Source organism: Quercus lobata, chromosome 4 (genome assembly GCF_001633185.2).
Source record: "Quercus lobata isolate SW786 chromosome 4, ValleyOak3.0 Primary Assembly, whole genome shotgun sequence".
Lineage (NCBI taxonomy): Eukaryota > Viridiplantae > Streptophyta > Magnoliopsida > Fagales > Fagaceae > Quercus > Quercus lobata.
In genome coordinates, this window is record NC_044907.1 from 13,134,481 (window position 1) to 13,154,395 (window position 19,915).

At 32.2% G+C, this 19,915-nt stretch overlaps 1 long non-coding RNA gene across 1 annotated transcript; it reads right to left on the reverse strand.

Annotated features, from left to right (window-relative positions):
* Window positions 1-18,897: 18,897 nt before the first annotated feature.
* LOC115988087 lies at window positions 18,898-19,851 on the reverse strand. Its single transcript, XR_004091316.1, has 3 exons — window positions 19,746-19,851; window positions 19,500-19,578; window positions 18,898-19,221 (listed from the first exon to the last, which is right to left on the reverse strand). It is a non-coding gene; the product is annotated as an uncharacterized LOC115988087 (long non-coding RNA).
* Window positions 19,852-19,915: the final 64 nt, after the last annotated feature.

The following is a 19,915-nucleotide window of genomic DNA, read 5'->3' on the forward strand; positions in this document are numbered from 1 at the left end:
TTCTTTTTTTTTTAATAACAGGCCAAATCCAGTACCGACCGAAATTTACATCTCGGCCGGAATGACCGGAATGGACCAAAACGGCCCGAAATTTGACTCGAGGTGGAACGTGAGGTATTCCAATACCAGTTTGCATACTGATACAAAAAATTTCAGCCGTTACGGCCGGAACGGAATGGAATCAATAACAATATATACATATACACACACGCTACAAATAAGACGATTATTTGTTTGGGTTTCATCATTTTGGGTCTTAAAATATCCTCACACAAATTCTTAAACTCTCTAAAATACCCCTATCTTTTAGTTAGATAATTTTAAATTTAAAAACAAAAATTGGTTAAAAGAGTAAAGTTCCTAAGTTTTAGGCTTCTAAACTTTTAACAACTCTCACGTAGAGAAAAATCTTAAAAATTTAGACACTATCTCTATCTCACTTGTAAACATTATTTTACTTAACCCAAAATTAAAAATTAAAAATTGAAAAAAAGCCTTATCGTACACACAAAGCATGTGTGATGAGGCTAGTGTGTGTGTATATATGTCACATTTATTTTCTATTTTCAATGTCAGTGGTAAAGACAATGTACTATTAACGAAAATAATGTGCAAACATAAGAATAATGGATCATTCTTGGAATATTATCAATGTAATGTTACATTTTACACAACCTCTTCTTATATTTTGAAACCAGAACAAATTCAAACACAAACCACACCCAAACTAATAGAGTAAGACTCTATTAACACAATATTTTTCACAACTATAGAGACATGTTATTGATTTTTATTGGGACCCACCACTCAATAGTTCTAAAAATTGTAAAGAAAGTTGTGACTTTAGATTTATTATTATTTTTAAGTTAACTAACTTGTATTAGTATTGTTGCTTACTAGCTTATGAGCACAGCTTTTTTTTTTTGAGAATCTTATTAGCACAACAGGAGATGATATGTTCCTCCAAAAAAAAAAAAAAGAGAGAGAGAGAGAGAGATGAGATGACTTGAAAATAAAATGAAATAACTTATTAACAATCACAATACAATTATTCATTATTATTAAAGGCCTTAATAATCCGCTAAAACAAGTCCTTTATAAAGAGAATCTAGATGTGCCAGTTTCTAAGTTTCTGTATAGTTCTGAACTCTGACGCTTTTTTTTTAGATATGAGATCAGAAGAGTGGCATGAAAGATGAAACAAGAAGTTCTACCACTTTAAAAAAGATACATGGAAGGGAAGGGACCATGGAATGGAATGTGAAACTCCACTTTAAAATTATCAAAATAGAAACATGAAACTCCAACCTACCCTATCGTTTATTCTGTGTTCTCTCTCATGATCATCTTGCTGACCTATTCATTGCTGACCATTCACTGAATCACACCCCTTGGTTGTACTACTTGTACTATTGTTTATTCTATTCTCTCTCATGATCTAGTTAATGGAAAAATTTTACGCTAATTATTGTTGCACATACTGAATTATACACAATAATTGAAAACACAATTTCAATTACAACTATGAAATAGTGTTTTTAGCTATGTCTCGTACATGCAATATGTAATTATCAACATTCTATATATTATATAGATCCTCTCATACATGAATACATTTTTTTTTTAATAAATACCACATAAATGCCCCTCCTCTTTCCCAGGACTCAAACCAGGTCCCCATGTTCCCCATGCGTACCATCTAGCTCAATAATATATTATTTGCATAATGTGAGATAAAAAGTAGCATAAGTCATGACTGTGGTTCTATAAATTCCCTTGACTACACCAAATTTCACACAATTTTACTACTAGTGGCTTCAAGTATTCCTATTAATGTCTTTCACCTTTCCTAACTTCTATCATTGCGACCAATTAAGATGATCTATGAAGTCATGGAAAATTTGACCTGTCCAATTTATATCAGTCATGAAAGCATAAATTTAATTAGTGGTAAAATCCATATTGAGTTGGCTATTGTCCCTTTACTGGTTTGATAATAAAAGCATCAATGTAGTGCCAAATTCATATTCTTTCCTCTATTTGACAGAGCCAGGAAGTCAATTGAGGGGCAAAGTAATGGACAAAAGAAATTCATGAAAATTCAAAATAATATCCTTTTAGTATTAACAAATTCTACGAACAAACAAAAAGAAACTAAATGATTGTTTCTTATACAATACAATATATTTTTTTGCTCAGATTAATTATGGCTACTAGCTGAAAAATGTGTCCAAAAAACTTGGAGAAAGGAATATATCAAAGCATATCTTTATAGCCTGATTAGCCATGAGGGTCCCTTAGAAAATTTGAGTGCACTGTAGTCAGTTGCCTCATCCTGCCCTAACGCCAACAGAGGCTATGAATTATGAAACCAACATAAAGAAACAAAAGTCTTACATCTCAACCAGTCTTAGATTATTTCGATTTTCAAAACAAAAAACTGATCTAAATTCAAACAAAAATTTTGGGATGTCCAGTTTTCTCCCGTATCTCTAATACAATATAAAAAGTCACAACTTTTACCATAATTATCTTATGTGATAGACTATAATTAGCTGTTTGTTATTTTCACATAGACTAATTATTTTTTCTCCATTCAGACCATCACATAGACAATTGTGGCAAAAATTATGTGTTTTACTTTGTGGTTTTAGAATTTTTTTTTTTTCTCTCCCTTAACATGTGGGATTACATAGGTCCATTTTCCAAGGTGTTCAAAGCCTTCCTTAAGTTTTTTTTTTTTTTTTTTTTTTTTTTAAATATAGCCTATCTTAAGTTATTAGTCATTCATATTATAAACTTAGGGTATGTTTAGTAACTATTTTTTCTCTTTATTTTCTGTTTCCAAAAACAATTTTCTATTTTTGAAACTAAAAAACTTGTTTGACAACCTAAAATAGACAGAAAATAAAATTTATTCTCAAAACTCATATTGTGAAGGAAACTAAAAACATGTAAAAGGTTGTTTTCAGTTTATAATTTTTAAAATTTAATGAAAACACGCATTTAATTTAATGAATTTGTCTCATTTAATGAGTTAGCATTAAAGTTCAAATCCTAGTAACAGCTAATTTTAATATTTTCTATTTTTTCTTCAAAAAAAACTATTTTTTTAATTTTAACTAACCAAATATGTTTGTAATTTCAAAAATACAAGAAAATTGCTTCTTTTTTTTTTTTATATATATTCTCATAAACAAATTTTTGAAAATAGAAAACAAAAACTATTACTAAACATAACCTTAATCGTCTGTGAGGAGCCTATAAGCTGCAAGGTGAAACAACCTTTTTTTTACCAAGGTGAAACAACCCTTTTTTTTACCAAGGGGAAACAACCTTTTGACCGGTGACTATCATAGATTCATAATAATGCTGCATATATATATATATATATATATATATATATATATATATATATATATATATATATATTTATATATATATATATATATATATATATATATATGTAGTTGCACGATTTTCCTGGCCCAAGTTCTAGTGATCAGGCTTTGGCCCAAGACGCAACCCACAATGAATGTTCGTAGAGAATGGGTGAAAGAACTTGGCTTCAGTGAGCCTGTTCGGTCGGATGCATGGATAATGTAGTTGCAGAAGATAAAAGACACAAGAAAGATTTCTCAGGTGTAACTGTATTCCTTTTAAGCCTCAATACAATTTTTTCCTTCCCATTCTATGAGGGACTCCACTACATTATATAGCTCTCCTCTTTTCATCTCAACCTTACACCTGTTGATCATCTAAGCATCTACTTGAGCACCTGTCCCATCAGCCGCCCTCACCACTCACTTTGTGAGTTGCAGAGGCCAAGGTGGTACTGTTCAGGGGTCTTTTCCTCATTAATGCGGCCAAGAGGTTGGTTGGGGCGCAATTAATGGGGTGGTAGCTTTTCGTGAGATATTTTGGATTTATTCATTTTATATGTCGGGAGGATGAACTGAATTGGCTGGGGATGGATCTTGGTCTGGGCTTCGTGATGTCCGAGGAGGGGTTACTCCTCGGAAAGGTTTCCTGGGCGTTATTGGGATTGAGTAATGCTTCATGCGTGGCCTCTCCTCGGAAAGGACGCTCCTCGGATGGGCCTAGATTTGGAGTAGCCCATTATTTTTGGGCCGGGCCCCACAATATATATATATATATATATATATTTTAAAAATAGATAATTTTTTTGATAATTTTCAATAATTTTCATCTAGGTATATTAATTGTTACTCCCTCCGTCCCACTTTGTTTGTCCTGTTTGAAAAGTCAAACTTTTTAAGGGAACATCATTTATTGTCTTGTCTACATTTTAAAAATGTATAAGTTTCCAAAACTACCCTTAAATAAATTTATCAAAAATTTGAATTATTAATAAAATAGGGGTATAATAGGAACATTAATAAATTAATAACTTTTATTTTTAGAAACAGGACAATATTTTGGGACATCCCAAAATGGAATAGAGGACAAATAAAGTGGGACGGAGGGAGTACTATTTTTTCAATTACTATTACTGCTCCATGCCTTCATTCCTTTTGTCCGATTAGAGATATCAAGCCCCATCTTTAGAATGCAAACAAGAAATATTACTTGTACAAGTTTATCAACCATAATTTAATATATGATTTGTCTAAGGTTTAGTTAGCCTTTATAAATAAGCTATATTGGGTACATTGTACTATATAGTGTTAATATCAAAAAATGTGTTCATCAAAGGTTAAAATTTTGTAGATGTAAGTTGTCGAAGTCAAACCAAAAAACTCTCATGTTCTCTCTCTTTCCTTCTATATGCTTTCTCTCTCTCTACAATATTTTCAATTTTCCTTTAATTAATTTTAACACACTTTCCCATGAATAATATAAATAACCTTTAGACAACCAAAAATTATGATACAAACTTCTAAGTAAAATTCACTCTTGAAAACTGGCTTATGAGGGAAGGGTGTAAATGAACTCTAAGTTAAATTGCACCTTCTTCACTAATAAATTTTAAGTAAAACCGTAAAAGTTGAATTCATGAAATCAAAACTCATTGGATACGTGTATAACAAACCCATAAAAAAATTACATTTCACGTTTATTTTTTATTTTCAAAATCAGTGGTGCGGATGAGGTAGTAATACATTTAATGTTCAGGCATGAGAATAATGCATCATTCTTGGATTAACAATGTACGTAATTTTACATTTTACACAACCTTTTCTTATATTTTGAAACCATGACTAATTCAAACACAAACCCCACCTAATCTAATAGAGTAAGACTGGGCCGGTTATTATAAGGTTGCATTGATAGACTTATTATTAGGACCAAAGTAATCCTGTAAGTACTTAATATTTTTTATAATTGTTGAGTTGCCGTGTTGTTACTCATTCTTATGGACCTACCATTAATACTATTTTATGGTCTATCATTTACAACTTGCCATCTCAACGATTCTAAAAATTGTGACTTTAGATTTATTGTTTTTTTTTTTAATGAGTAATGCTATAATCACAAATTATTTTATAATATTTTTACAAATTATCGTTGAACTCAAGATAGGAAACGTCTCAAAACCAACCAGAGTTATTCTAACTCATAAACCAGAAGTTATAATAAAATGAAAAAAAAAAAAATGACTATAAATAGTAAATTCATTAAGACAGTGGCCTAAACAAAGGATTTGGTTGAAAAGCGGCATAGGTCATGAAAGCATTGCAACTTAAGTCAACAATTAATGATTCTAGTATTTGCTCAGAGGATTTCTATTAATGTCCTTTTACCTTTCAAACTTCTTACATTGCAACTTAAGACAACAATGACAATCTCTGAGGTAATGGAAAATTTGAGCTGTTCGTTTTATATCAGTCATGAAAGCATGAATATAGTAGTAAAATCCATATTGAATTGGCTTTTGTCCTTTTACTGGTTTGACAATAAAAGCATCAATGTTGTGATAAATACATATTCTTTTAGTATGTTCACCTCTGTTTGGCAGGTATATATATATATATATATCAAAATTTACAAACCAAACTTTTATAATTAGCAGGGATGGTTAATGTGCCTGTACTGTTTAAGAAACCACCTATTCTTAGATATGAAAATACTTGTTTTTGTTACATTATTATGTTATTAAACTCTAGGTCATTGTTATTATTTGATTCAAGACTAATTTGAATATGTTGATTGTAGTCCAAGTAGTCTCTCTCCACCTTTTTTAAGAGGCTGTCTTCGGTTCAATGCATGAGACAAAGTGGCTTAATGATGGGAATGCTTTTACTTACTCTACTATTGTCCTTTAATCAAGTGGTCTGACTATATATAGTACCAGCATATATTAGTAAACCTAGGATTACCATAAAATTCGGATTCCTTAAACATAGTGGCATTTTCCCTTAATTGTTACTTTTGCAAAGTGGAGTTGATTATGATTCTTTGTCTTTGTCGGCCAGTGTAAGTAACTTTCAGCGAGTTTGTGTTCACCAGCAATGCAAGAGAATTTCAAAAATAAACTAACAAATTTTAGGAGACTTGGACAAGCACAAATTAAGACCCAAATTTGTTCTTCATTGCAAACATGTTCAGGGGATATTTGATTGTGAAAAACTTTCAAGCTTGTGAGTGGCAGAATCTCATAAGATTTGAACGTACCCTATATCAATCTAATTGTTTAATTTAGATTAATTTTAATCTCATGATGATTGTATAGTTCAGGCAGTATCTCTAACACTTCACTAAAAGGAGGCCTAGGTTGAGTTAATGGGAATGAGAGTTTTCAGTGGAAATCCTTACCTCTAAGTTGTGTATTTCTACCATTTTCCTTTAATAAGTACTTCCAAAATACTAGGTGCATGTTTTAGCAAAACAGTTTCTCCATCAAATCCTTGTAAATTCTGCCTCCATATAATATGCAATACGATTCAATTTATGCATTTCTTGAAAGGGGTTTGCACTTTACAGTCATGGTGCCCAAATCGAATGTCCCATTTATTTATTTATTTATTTTTTTTTTTTTTAATCTTGTTATAATAATGGGAATGTCCAAGAGACAATGTTTCTCTCCCTCAACAGGGGAATTCAAGAGAGTGTTCGTTCCATTTTTCTGGCTTTATAGGAAACACCCTCCACAAGTGATGTCCTATCCTATTGAATCGTTGGAAAACTCTACAGTGGCGGTGTTGATCAATGAGACCACACGGCAATGGAATGAGGAGCTGATCGATGGAGTTTTTGCTTGTGATGAAGCTACCTTGATCAAAAAAATCCCACTTGGACGTGTAGCTTCAGAGGACGTGGTGATATAGCCATACTCTCATGATGGTAGGAATACTTGTAAATCGGGGTATAGATTTTTGAAATAAGAAGCCAAGCTACAATCCTCCAAACAGCCCACAAATCCGGATTCAACACTTTGGAATGGATGGCATTTGGTCCTAGGAAGCACGGGTGCTGAATTGGGTTCGGGTTCGGGTGCGGGTGCAGGTGCAACGACTCGACAATTTTTGAAAAAGTAAAATGCAGGTGCAATAAGATACATTTATTAATAAATTATTAAATATATTTATATTTTCTATATATTACTAAGCATATTTTTTTATATAATGATAAATATATACCAATTTAAGAACAATAGTAGATAAAAAACCTTTGGGATCTATTTAATATTTATAGCTAATATTTAAGAGGGTAAATTTAGCAAAATAATATTATTTTTTAATGATAAGTAATTATTTAAATTGATACAATTACTAAATTATTTAGCTATTATTAAGCTAAATGATATAAACTGTTGAATTTAATATAGTGTTTAAAAAAAATCATAATAAAGATATTCAAGTTTGGGGGTTTTATTATAAATAAACAAATGTGTTGCGATATTTATAAAGAAGGAAGATTCCAAGAAGCTCCATTGCCAAGTCCCACCACTATCGACGTGCATTGCTTTATTAATATCACATTCCAAGTTTCTATTTAAAAGTCTACACATCTGACATCTCCACGATTTCTTCTTCTTTTCTTTTTTTCTTTCCTCACAAATCATTTGGTAGCAAATCTTTCTTCTTCTCCTTCCCTTTTTTTTCTCACAAATCTTTTGGTAGCAAATCTTTCCTCTTCCTCTTCTTATTCGGACAGAATCATCGCGTCGAAATGAGTCGGGTGTGGGTGCGGCAGCACTATAGCCGCACCCGTGCTTCCCATGATTTGGTCTCTCCAAGTGCCAAACAAAGTGAATAATTTGATGTGGCGTGCCTGCCAAAACGCTTTACCAACAAGAGTAAGCATAGTGAGAAGGACAATCATTGATGACCCTCTTTGTGACCGCCGCCATGAAGAACATGAAACTCCATTGCATGCTCTCTGGCTATGCAAGGAGGTCGACGTGGTCTAGGCTGATCCCAAGTTGTGGTCTTGTAGGAGGCATGTTCATTTCCTTAACTTCAAAGAACTATTATCTTGGATGATTGTGCAGCGAAACAGTGCCGAGCTCTTTGCTATGACTGCATGGTCGATTTGGACTCAAAGAAATCAAGTTAGGCTCAACCAAGCAGCCACTACTGTCCACCATATTGCCCAACTGTCCAAGGATAAGCATGCCAAGTTCCTAGCCTGCCAGTCAACTTCGACAGCTTCATGGATTGAGAGACATGCACGAAGTAGAAGAAGAAATTTTTGGGAAGTTCCTCCGGCGGACATGGTGAAGATTAACTTAGACGGGGCTGTCTTCTCCGATGAGAACAAGTCTGGTATCAACGTGGTGATAAGGGACTGCTCGGGCTTGGTAATTGCTTCTTGCTCTGAGATAGTCCAACAAGCCTATAACAGCTCTGAAATTGAAGCACTAGCTGCTACTACGGCTTTGTCTTTCGCTATTGACATTGGCATAAACAAAGCGATCTTAGAGGGCGACTCGTTGGTGGTTATCAAAGCACTAAATGAACATGATGCTCCACTATTCTTTGTTGGTTCTCAAAATTTATAAATTAAGTTTGTTTATAGTTCTTGGTGTTTCAAATCAACGATTTTAGTCCTTAAAGTCTCAAAAACAAGTTCTATTTGTCCTTCTGTCTAATTTCATTAATATCTATGTGTACGTTGCTAATATATTAATGGAGTAATATATTTTTAATGAGATGACATCTATTTTTTCATTTTCAATTTTTATTTGAAAATAGGAGGAATAAAAACACACACAAACAAACTACACAATACACAATTGATGAACCCAACTGGCTAACCCCAGAGGCGGCTCTAAGTATTGGTGAGGGTGGTCCTCACTTGAAAAAAAAAATTATATACCTTAAAAAAAAAAGATTAATTTAATGAAAGTGTCAAACCGTAGGGGATATATAAATTGTAATTTACATTTGAGTTAATTGTCGAGAAAATAAATAATATGGTGTGATGCCCCAAATTGTTCGGATTTGATTAGATTGTGTGCATGTGTTGTATTGCATGAGTTTGTATTAAATCCCACATCAAGCAAGCCTTAATTTCTACTTGATTAATGCTTTTAGTATAAAACGTAGATAATTGTATTTTTTAAGTACTAGCGTTACACCTACCCTTTCCCATAAGGGGGAATATCAACTATGCTTCTTAATTTAAAAAAATAAATAAATAAATAAAAACCTCCTTCACCCCAAAAACAAAAATAAAAATAAACACTTTATTATATAAAGTTTAGCCACAAAATTGGTTGTAACCTTAAATTACAACCTTATTTAATAAAATAAAAATTACTATATATTTTAAAAATTTAACCGTTGAATTGCATGTTCTTTATACTCTTAATACACATTTCAAATTTTGTGTCAATCAGATATTATTTATTATATGATCTATAAGTTTATATTTTATGCATAATTTTAAACTATAAAAACTTGAAATTTAAATAATTTATTGATAACAAAACTATTAATTTTTAATTTTCTAGAAATTTTGTAAGCATAGAAAATATAAGAAAAATATATAATTCAATAATGAATTTGTCAAAAAACAACAACTGGATCATAATAAATTTATTGATTGACTCTTATAATTAAATATTTATTTATTTTGGTTGAGGAATTTATCAAATGAATATAATTAAAGTTTTTTAGGATACAAATATAACATGACATCATTTTACTGGACAAACTAGCTAAATACATGTGACGAGCTTATGTGGCACCTTAACAAAAATAACATGACATCATTTTAGGGATAAAATCTAAATTCTGAAAGTTAAGGATGTAAAATCCAAAAGTTTCAAACATTAAGAGCATAGTTTACACTTAACCCTACTATAAATATTGTTTCAATAATATGACTTGTTATGCTATAAATAGTAGTATATGATCATGAGATGCCATGTCTTGGCCTACTCCAAAAAATTTATTGGTATCTTGGCCTGACAATCAAAGCAACATTTTCATGCAACGGGCATTATAAATGGAAATTTTATGATTTCTATAATAAATAATAAATAATAAATAGACGCAGTAAGGAATGATACTCATAAAACCATCATTAAATCATATTGGTGGGCACTTGAATCTTTGCTATTTGGAAGCTTATTTTATGTTATAGTCCTTTAATAGTTCTTCTACGAGCGTAACAAAATCTCACACAATTTTCATAATATATGAGATGTCAATCCATTATAGATCGAAATTAAATTAAATAAGAAATATATATAATACCGAAAACCACCACAACTCAAAATTAGGATGTTATGAAAATGTTGTAAAATTTTATTGTATACTTAAACTTTTAAATAGAGATGAGATTGAAAATAATAATGTTTACAAACAAATGTTTTACCAATCATGCACCCAAAAAAATCCGCTTATTAAGTGATTGAAATTCTGTAATTATATTTATTGCTACCTCAACTTGTAAGTTTTATATAGTAATCGTTTTCGTAGATTTAACATTTTCCTAAATATAATGTAGAACAACGTGAAACATGAAAGTCCACTACTCATGATTTAATCATTCCAAAGGCCTAAAAAGGTATCCACTACTAAGATGCTAAGAGAGATTGACAATGGAAAATGCAACTATATATGAGAAAAGTTATGAGAAACTTTTTCTAGAATAATTTTTATATTTTCAGAATATTGCTATAAAAAAATCGTTAGAAGAACATTATTTTTTTTTTCCTAAAAATAGGCAAAAAAACAAAATGATGAGATCATGATAATCTTTTTAGAGGCCATGCATGCATGACGTAAAATAAAGTAAATAATTAAATAAATCCAGCTCTTGAAATTGTAAAATCTCTTGGCTAAAATTTATAATAAGAAAAAATAATCATCAGAATACACATTATACACTATTACAGGCAGTACACCACTAGCAGCTGAATTTTGAGACCATAATAAACAGATAAATCCCCCACAAAACCTACTCAATCTTAGATCCACTTCGGCAAAGTGGATATATACTCTCAAACAATAGAACACTAGCTATGGCTTAATATGTATGTCTCATTCATGCGCCTTTTGAACTTTCTGTTGAAAGTTGCAAGTTTGTGCAAACCCAAAGTATTATGCAGCCATCTTGCAACTTCGTATTTTAGCTTAACATCTCAGCAATATTTACAGCAGAATAAATAAAAGAAGCTGCAAAGTGGACAACAGAGAATAAAAAAATTTGAAGTAATAGCAAATTATGATATGAATGCCCTATGTTAACTGATAAAACTAATAGGTATGGTACATAGCCCAAAAAAAATGTTTATAATAAAGCTCCTCTATATAATCATATAGTGAAGTAAGAAATAGTTGTATATTGAAATGTCTTATACAAGGAGTCCCTTGAAAAACTGTGTACGTTAATTAAGGAAGAAAGAAATTAAAGAGAGAGTAACATTAGCTTTGGATGTTAAATTGAAATGATCATGATGCTAGCTAATCGTACCTTTACAGGTTTGTGTGTGCATTACCTTCATATATATATATATAGTATTTTAGGTGAACTTGCACTGGTTTGTCTTTGAGAGAATGAGAAATGCATTCCGGGAAGAAATACGTATTTTTATATGTGAGTTTGATTTTGTTTAGGTGGTTTTTATATGTGTTTTTCTGATCTGTTAATGGGAAGATATCCGAAACAGGAAAGAAAAAAAGAAAAAAATATATATTATAATTGATGGTGCCATTAAAATAATATATTTTGGTTTAACTCTTGAGCTACAGTGCCTGCAATAGATGGCAGTTCATGATAGCTCAAGATTGTAGGCTAGCTCATTAAGAGCATTCTCATAAAAAATGCTAAATATTTTAGCATTTACCACTTCAAAAACTTACTTTATCAATTTTAACATACTATTTTAGTATTTTACAATCCACCAAATATCAAACATTCTATTTTTTTACAACTTCATATAAATAATATTATTTTTATTTTGCCACTTTCTCTCTCATTCCACCACTTTCTTCTCAACGGCTAGCCACTGTCAGCCACTATCACCATAAACCATCAACATTCCACAACAAACCCAACACAGCAAACCCAAACCCATGGCCAACTCACTGCCACCACAATCAGTATCCATCCAAAAATCAACCCCATAGCCAAAAAAAAAACAACAACAACAACAACAACAACCCATCAAACCGTGAGAGGAAGAGAGGGAGGCAAAGGATAGAGAAACCCATCAAACCCAAAACCCACGCCTCAGCCACAGCAACCCACCTCCACCACCACCCACCCACCCACCCAGCTCGTTCTCAACCCCAACCAAAACCCACCACCCCGATCTTAACCCCAGCCAAAACCCACCACCCCAATCTCAACCCCAACCAAAATCGTTGCCGAGCACCACCGATACCCACCAAACATTACAGCCACAGCTCCGGTCACAACAAGAAACCACCACCACAAGAACCACAAAAAACCGCCACAAGAACCACAAGACACCGGCCACAAGAACCACAAGAAAACACACAACACACCAATCTCCACACCGGTCTCCACGTCAATCTCCTCCACACCGATCTCACGCCATTATGCCGTTCTCCTCGCCACCAAGCCGATCTCAAACGTACGATCTTGTTGTGAGGGAGTGAGGAAATGAGAGAGATGTGGGAGACGGAGAGAGAACCAGAAAAAGAGAAAGGGGTAGGAGATAGAGAGCTGGAGAGAGAGAATAAATAAATTAATAAAATAATATACAATACTGCTACAGTACGCTCTAAAAAATGAGAGTGCACTATGGCAGTATTGCAAATTTTATAACATTTAGCAGGTTTGATGGAGTGGATTTTTGGGTTTAAGATGTTAAAAAATAGCATTTATAGCATATGCAAGGCTTGATAAGAATGCTCTAAGGGAGTTAGGGCAAGAGAAAGGTACATGTTCCCTATATACTTCCATGCACAAATTGGGGGCAAGGTGTACCCTTAAATTTTCCATGCACAACCTTTCCTTTTATTTTTTATTTTTAAACCCAAGCCTTCCTCATGTCATGATATACATTGTCCACTTTAGAAGTGACACAAAGCCTCATTTCTCAAGGTTTTAAAATGTTGTCTTTTTCCAATTAGAGTCTAAGGCCTTTCATATATAAGGTTAAGGACATCTCCAATCCCCCTAAACCTAGAAAATGTGAAACTTAATCAAGATTTGGTTCCCTCTCATCTCATCACACATAAAGGGTCTTTTGACTTTTTGGGTCTCCACTATTAGTGCTACTCAAACAATGAAATGAATGTTTGAATTTCTTTTTTTAATAACACGTATCAATTTTAAAGAAAATGCTATTTTGTTATATTTCAGTGTAGAGGACAATTTAGAAATTGTGTGCAAAACTTCCAAAAGTTAAAGGAAAAATCTATTACACACTTGTGTAATAAATTAACTCACCCCAAAGCTAAAACCTGTAAGAAACTTGCTTATAGTTTATGGGACCGTTTGGTAACGTTGTTTGTATTTTTTGGAAATACGTGTGAGTGAAAAAGTGTGTAGAGATACATGTAATATTGTTTAAACACTGAAAACTGTTGCTTAAAACACCCTACCAAACAACCCCTATATGATCAAAAAATAATACGCCATACAAATAAAATAAAATAACACCGATCTTACCAAAGACGGCATCAATATTATTAGCATTTTACACGTGCAATGCTAAGAAGCCATTGTTAATATATATATATATATATATATTTATATATATATATATATATATATAATACGTATCTTAATTTTAAAGAATCTAAACTTTTTTATTACTTTTACTTTTATAAACTTTTTAATTCAATTTTTTGTTTTGAAAATGTGGTCTTATATGTGGGTGTGTTAGTGGGAGTAGAATTTAAGGGACAATTTTACATTCCTAGATTTACCTTTATGCCTTATGTTTATTTTATTTTTAAATCACTTTTAATTAAGTAATAGGGCTATAGTTGGAAGTATAAAAAAAGGGGACATGGAACAGGGTTATATATATGTATATATATACACACACACAAATTATGATACTATTGGAGAGATAACATCTAAGAGACTCTAATTGAGTGGTTAATATAATATATAGGAACACTACTTAACCCAAAAACTTAAGCCTATTAGTTTTGGTCCAACTATACTATATTAACTACTCATCATTCTCATTATGATTCAGTGCAAAACTTCACACACACATTATATCTAACAATCTCCCATGTGAGTCATTGTCTCTCTACGAGCCTTGAGACCTTTTTGTATGTCACAAATAAGTCCTACTAGCCCCCCTTGTTTAAAGCTTTTTCCTTCACCAATGCATTATCCATAGGCTTATTGTATGTTATCTATAATAATCACATGTCAAGCTCACATGCTCATCTATTCATGGGAACCCTACACTTTCATGCATGTTTATGGGAATCTCTCGTGCATCTCTCTTTTTGTAAATACCATTTTGTTGGGTCTTTTTTCAAGATTATTTTTGTGGGAAAATCTTGTGTGATGCACACATGTGTGGGCTCCAAGTACCCGTTCCCTTTCCCTACTCTAACTGTGAAAAGGGCGGCATGTCCCATTCCATGCGGAAAGGGCATTGATACCACCTATTAGGGAGGTAACACCTTAAAGAAACTCTAATCGAGTAGTTAATATAACATATAGGAACACTACTTAACCCAAAAATGCAAGGCCATGAATTTGATATTAACTATGTTATAACAAATTCTATGTAACAAGTTGTTACTGATGGACTAAAAAGCAATTTCAGTGGTCGGCTCAAATTAGAAATTGCCACCTAGAATTTGTTTTGAAATTGTTGTAAAAAATATTTTGGATGTAATTTTACTCTGTTATTCATTGCATGACTTCATTCACACATGTATAAATAACAGATTATATCAAAAGTACGTAAGTGAATATTAAAGACTTATGTTATAATTATATCTATAAATAGATAGACACCTTAATAAAGAAAATCTAGATGTGTAATTAGGGGTGTTCACCAAAACTCTAAACCGCACGACTGCACCCAAACCAACCAAAATCATTTGCAAAATGAGGTAACTACACCACACCACACTGCAAGTGGTAATGAACCGCACCGTAGAGCACCATATTGTGTGGTACATTTTTATGACAAGAAAATCGCACAAAACTACGCCACACTACACCCATACATATTTATTTATTTTATATTAAATATATATTAATAAATTACTATTATATAAAGTAAGTGGCCAACCTAGTGTTAGTGCATTCTAGTTTCACGTCAAAACGACTTTGTTTTAAATACAAAATCAAATGTTCAAAATATCATTCACTTCTCCGTCTCACACTCTCTCTCTCGCAAAATCAAAAGCTCAAAAGTTTAATATTATTTTTTTTGTTTTGTAATACTATATATATTTGTGGTACTTTTTTTTTTTTTGAGATATATTTGTGGTACTTTTAGTTTACTATCAATCTCTAATGGATTTCTTTTTTGTTTTGTATATATTTGTGTTACTTTTTTTGTTACATAAGTTATATTTAAAAAATTTTAAAAAAAATACTTACTGTCATATTGTCATCATTATTGATAGTAAATTAGACATTGTCCATGATATCTTGAAAAATATACCATCCTAAAACTGACCAAACCACATCTTATACACCACACCAAACTGCACTACACCACACGTGTAACCTCAAAATAAGTGCAGAATGGTTATGGTTTTGGTCAGACCACAATGCAAAGTGTCGTGCTTAAAATGGCCCAAAACTGCCCCAAACTACACTGCAAACACCCCTATTTGTAATGGCTCTATAGTTCTAATTCTTTTTTATGCATAGATGAGATTAAAAGAAATAATGGCGACAGAGACAAATTCCAAATTTTGAAACAAGTAGTTGTTAACTTGTGCAAAATAATGTACGAGAAAAAATGTACAACAAAAATTTTATATATATATATATATATATGTGTGTGTGTGTGTGTGTGTAAATCTGGAGCTTAGAATAAAATGTGAAACTCCAATATACTCGTTCATAAAACCATTATTCTTTCATAGTGGATGAGTGCCTAAGCAATTGAATCAAATTTTGCCATTTGGAAGCTTGTTTTTTTAAGTTCTGATAATTATTTTGTGATGAGATTGAATATAATAACAATAAAATGATAGATAAAGGCATGATACATGAAATTCCACTACTCTTGGTCTTAATTAAACCGAAAAAAGTTCGCAATACTCAAAAGATATTAGGAGAGGATGAGAATGCAAAACGCAACTATAAGAAAAGTGATGAGAATAGTTTTAGAATAAACACTATAAGATCATTATATACTCTTTCAATACTAGTGGAACAATTTTATAAAGAAGAGAAGAAAATGATGAGATCATGAGAATGTTTTTAGATGATTTCGTATGTCATGACGTAAACTTAAAATAAATAACTACTTATTAGGGTCTTCGTAATGAGTTCCCTGTAGGGGTGTCAATTCGGGTTAGCGTGTCGGGTTCGTGTCGTGTCGAGGTATGAGTATTAGACTAAATGGCTCAACCCTAACCCGACCCATTTAATAATCGTGTCAGGATCCTTCAACCCTAACCCGACCTGTTAATAAGGCGGGTTGACCTGACCCAACCCATTTAACACGTTTAATAAACGAATCATGTTGGGTTGACACGAATGTAACACAACCCATTTCAACCTACATAATATTAAATATAACATCCATCTATAAATTATTATTTTTTTATATCCCAAAAACCAGTGCATACACTTTAAGTCTTCGACCCACATTCAAAATAATATAGTTCAATAAAAATATAACATTCATCTAGAAATAAGTTTTTTACACTTCAAAAGAAGTGCAACACTTCAACCCAAATTCAAAATAACATAGTTTAACAAAAATAAAATAATATAGTTCAACAAAAATATAATATCCTTGGAACTCGCCAAATGCTAAGTATCAATATTGAAAGAATTTGAGCAAATAGTAAACTAATACTGACTATGACCACGATTATCATCTATAGATTCTTTGTTAATGTCCAAGTTCATAACATCTTCCACAAGCTCATCCAATTTCATTTGTACAAGTTCTATGCCAAAAAAAAAAAAAGTATTAGTAGTTACAAAATATGATCATGCCTCAACAGTTTTACAAGAACTAAATAATAATAATGTAAGAGTAATAATAACTAATGAAACAAATAAGATTACCTTTCTCATTTGTAATTACTTACTTTTCTTTTTAAATTTAAAATATATGTTGGATATAAAAGGTATTTGACAAATATAAAATAAAATAATTATTTATTTGTTATACAAGTAAAACGGGTTGTGTTAAGTGGGTCATTTCGAGTTTGACACAAATAAATTGGCGTGTCAAACGTGTCTATTGCGGGTTACGCGAGTTGACCCACTTATGACACGTTTCTTATCGTGTTGCTTTCAGGTCGACCCGTTTATGACCCAAACCCATTAAGGCCTAACTCTAACCCGAAAAAAACCGTGTTGGGTTCGTGTCGTGTTCGCGGGTTGGGTCGAACATTGACACCCCTAGTTCCCTGTGGGCACATCTGTAGTTATATACAATTATATATTGATTCTTACAGGATTTAAGTGTCCTATTACCTCTGCTATTCCCACCTATTGTGACAAGAAAAGTGTCATTCAAATTGCTGGCTACATATTCCACAAACGGGCCAAGTATATCATCTTCTTTAGGGCTCTATAGTCTATAGATTTTATTTTGTTTTCTCTCATGATCAACTTGCTGCTTATTAGTGGATTTCAATTAATTCAACTAGTAAAGTTTCTAAGGGTTAAATAAGATATTTAAGTTTCAATCTCCGCCTACATCAAAAATCGATTGATGTCTTAATTTAATGATAAAGAATTATCATAAAAAACGGACATTATAGGTTGAAACTCTCTCAAAAAAAAAAAAAAAATCTTGCTACTTATTCACTGAATGACAACCAATCCCTTCCCTAGCTCAGGCAAGCAAGTTATGAGGAGGTACCATCAAACTCAACTCACTTGATAGTGTACTTTCTATCTTACTATAACTAGTAGTACCCGCATGTTGTACTGCTACTGGATGCTCTGGACTCTTTATAGATCTTCTCGTACATTATTATGTATTCTACAATATATAAAATCACATTCTCTCAGCTCCAACCAGTCATGAAAGCACGGATATAGGAACCATCAACGTGCTGATAAATTCATATTCTCTCAGTATGTACATAGATTCACCTCAATTTGGCAGGTATCAAAATTTACACATGCCAAATAAACTTTTACCATTAACAGAGACGGTTAATGTGCCAGTTCTTTTCAGAAGAGGTATGGCCCATTTCCTCAAACAACATACTGATTACTGAAAATCTAGTTCTATGAAAATGGATCCAATATGGCTAAAGATATCAGCTACAACAATTTCTAGCAAAAACATAAAAATTAATACAACACTTTTAATTAAAAATACATATGTTATTTTCAGAAGGAATATAATTAACCTTGATCGATGATGATCAAGTACAGAACTTTGAGAACAAAGAAACAGAGATAAATATCCCACAAATTACTTACTAAATTATAAATACACTCATGCAAAGTGAATACTCTCTTACACGATAAAATACTAGTAGCACACTAGATATGGCTCATGCATGCCTTGTGAACTCTTCAGTTGAAACTTGAAAGTAGCAAGTTTGTGCAACCCTGAAGTAATCAGCAGCCACCTTTGCGATTTCTTATTTTTCAACAACGGATTGCTTACGGAAACAGCCACAGTATATAAGATCGAGGCTGCAAATTGGACAGAGAGGAAACAAAAAAATGATGTAATATACAGTAAAGTTACTAAAGTATATATAACATGATATACTGAAATAAATATTTTTATTACGTACTGAAAGATCTTTTTTTCTTTTTTTCTTTTTTGTAGTATCTTGAATTATTGGATTTAATAGAAGAGTGTGCTGATGATGTAAAAATAAAATACTTTAATGGTGAATTAATCTTAAATTGAAATAATTATGGTGATCGTGATGATGATGACATAATTTTAATAATAATAAGCTTACCATTTTTGAGTAAAAGTTTTGCCATGGCTATGTTCAAGCTTCACGTTTTGCTTCTCTTTCTTTTGTGTAACTTTACTTCCTGTTGGGTGTTTATTGGGGGATGATATAACTTTAGTCTAAGCAGTCCATGAAATCATTTATCCAAAGCACAAAATAATCAACTCAGTACTGCATGTGCATGAGCGTGTGTGTGTGTGTGTGTGTGTGTGTGTTTGTGAGTTAGTGAGTGCGGGAGAGAGGCAAGACCTGGTTTGTGCTTGTCACTTGCATTTTGCTGCTCTTTCTGCTGTGCCATTTTAAAGCAAAAGCAAACACTAAAGCTTGTACAAAGATGTATTAAATTTTACACAACTCAGTTTCTTCTTGCCATTTGGAGTGTGTATATATATGCATTCAAATGGGTGAAGGAATATCAC